The following is a 2,746-nucleotide window of genomic DNA, read 5'->3' on the forward strand; positions in this document are numbered from 1 at the left end:
ATTATTATTATTATTATTATTATTATTATTATGGTAAATTTGAAGCTATTTTAACGTGACTTTAAAATATATAAAAAAAGTTAAATTATATTTTTTAAATAAATAAATAAAATAATAGTATTAATAATAACTATAAATATTCACATCTACTATCAATATATAAAACTTAAATATCGTCATTATTACATTTTAAACTAACTAAAAACTGATTCGAGTGCTAATTTCATGTCCTAATTTGTAATTTTGTTTAATGTAACCACCATTTATTAATTAATATCAATGTGGTACCAATGGAATGCGTGAACTACATTTACTATGCATCCATAACTGAAGAGTCACATGGGTAAATGAAATGACTTTTTCAATCAGTGTGAGATTTCAAAAGCCGGTACCACTATTATATTGATTCATCCCCTCTCTCTAATTCATCCTCACTCCGCCACTCTTGCCACCACCAACACTGATTTCGACTTCAAGGTATCATCCCATCACTTAAGCCACCATTTTTCTACTCCTTTCATGGTAAACTCTAAAACAGATTGTTGTTACTTGCTTAAACTTAATGCACTATGTATATCACGGTTCTGCTTCCGGTGATTCGACTTTGTTAGCTGATTTAGTTCGATTGATGGTTTTGCAGGTGTTGGTTCGTTTTAATACCCTAATTTTGAAGATAATTGTTTAAGTATGTGAACCAATTATGTTGTTTTATTATATTTTGGTGTGAATATTGAGTTTAAATTTATGTTTTTTTTTTTTGTGGAATTGTGTAGTTGGTATTTTAATGTATTGAATCTAGAATGATTTTGGATCTGTTTTGATGTTTGCAAATTGTGGTGGAATCAAAATTGATATGTTGGGAAAAAATATTATTGAGAACATTAAAATAGTGTTTTACATTCTATTTCTGCAGTTGTAAATTATTCTAACCCACTTTTTCTTTTCTTTTCAATTTTCCTTTTCTTTTTTGTTGAGATGAGTGTTGTTGTATAATTTAGAGGTTATTTTCCTCCCACCATTTTTGTTATTGCAATAAATTCAGCTATTTGTTAAGGAGAGTTCTATAGTTGTTTTCGTAAACTATATGTTGTTATTATCTCATGTTTATGGGTGATTCTTATTGCAGTCTTTTGAAGAAATGAGCAATAACCCTTCAAATGATTTTCAAGTTGCACTAAAGCAACTATGTGTTGGGGAAATTTTTTACTAGGGAGCATTGAACATTGAGACTTCTTCTTTTTAGAGCAACACCTTTGTGAGAGATACGTCACATATTCACCTAAAATCTGTAAGGTAATAGGTGAGTGAGTTCTCTCACTTATAAATGCTCAAATCTCCACATTTCCAACCAATATAGAACTATTATCCACACTACTCACACTTGACATATTCTCAACACTCCCCTTTAAGTGTGCGTCTACAATGCTCCCCTTCAAGTGAAAGTTCTTCTTACTTCCACAAACTCTTGTACCGCACAAAACGTTTCTTATTCACCATACTAACGATGTTGACACTCTTCAGCAAAACGTTTCTTATTCACCACACTAGCGCTGTTGACTTTCGATACAAGTAAGTCGGTCCATTTCTCGAACCAAAGACTCTGATACCATTTGTTGGGGGGATTTTTCACTAGAGAGCATTAAACATTGTGGGACTTATTCTTTTTAGAGTAACACATTTGTGAGACACACGCTACATATTCACCTAAAATCTTAAGGTAATAGATGTGTGAATTCTCTCACTTATAAATGCTCAAATCTCCATATTTCCAACCAATATGAGACTATTATCCACACTACTCACATTTGATAAATTCTCAATAGTATGTTGTATGTTTTGGCTATAATAAAATTTAGCATTTAAGTTATTCGCCTCTCTCTAATTTTCCATCTTCCTTCCGTGTTTAGACTCTTTGTTTTTCTTATTTGTATGATATCAGGTCTTGCAAAGAAAGACACAACTTAGCTCTTGCCAAAATTTGAGTCCTGACTGTTCACTCTACTCAGCATGATCGTTCAGTTGATATGATCCTTACTTTTATTTTTATTCAGAACCATATAAGTTAAAATCGTATATATTTTTATATTAAATTGTGATTTGTGAAAGATATAGCATGTTGATATGGTATAAAAGAACAACATCAAAGAGGTGCAGCTAATGGCTTTGCAATAATTGTTATGCCAACATTCAAATTATGGTGCAACCTTTTTTATTTAACCTTTTTGTTGAACCTATAATACTCTAACTTTTACATACTCTACATTAACCTAAGACTGTCATTTTTGTTGTCGATTGATATAAGTTGTGTTTTATGTAAAATCATGCAGAATATTATACAATTGCCAAGGGTATTTAGTTTTTTTAAAAAGTAATTGGCCTAGTTTATATATGTTCTAAGGGCTCCAAAGAGCAGAGGCTCCACTTTGACGTATAACTGATGCACAGGTAGAAGATTTGAAGAAATCTCTTTTGGCAAAAAAATGTCCCTACCAAAGTGTATGTTGGTATGCGTTACTGGCATCCATTCACCCAGGAAGTTATTGAATAGGTACTTGATGATCTCATTCTTAGTTCACTATGTATTATGAATACTATGATGAATTTGACATAGATTATGCCATCAAGGATTCTTTTCCTATTATTATTTTACATCTATAATGAGTTTAAAAAATGTCATTGTATTCTGTATAATCTAACATAAAGGTATGAAAATATTCTAAAATGAATAAAAGAAATCAAGAATATT

At 30.8% G+C, this 2,746-nt stretch overlaps 1 long non-coding RNA gene across 1 annotated transcript; it reads left to right on the forward strand.

Annotated features, from left to right (window-relative positions):
- The first annotated feature begins 313 nt into the window (after positions 1-313).
- On the forward strand, positions 314-1,984 carry LOC127091790 (uncharacterized). The gene is made up of 3 exons (XR_007792005.1): positions 314-477; positions 641-685; positions 1,127-1,984. It is a non-coding gene; the product is annotated as an uncharacterized LOC127091790 (long non-coding RNA).
- The last annotated feature ends 762 nt before the right edge of the window (positions 1,985-2,746 follow it).

Source organism: Lathyrus oleraceus, chromosome 6 (assembly GCF_024323335.1).
Source record: "Lathyrus oleraceus cultivar Zhongwan6 chromosome 6, CAAS_Psat_ZW6_1.0, whole genome shotgun sequence".
In the NCBI taxonomy this organism is placed as follows: domain Eukaryota; kingdom Viridiplantae; phylum Streptophyta; class Magnoliopsida; order Fabales; family Fabaceae; genus Lathyrus; species Lathyrus oleraceus.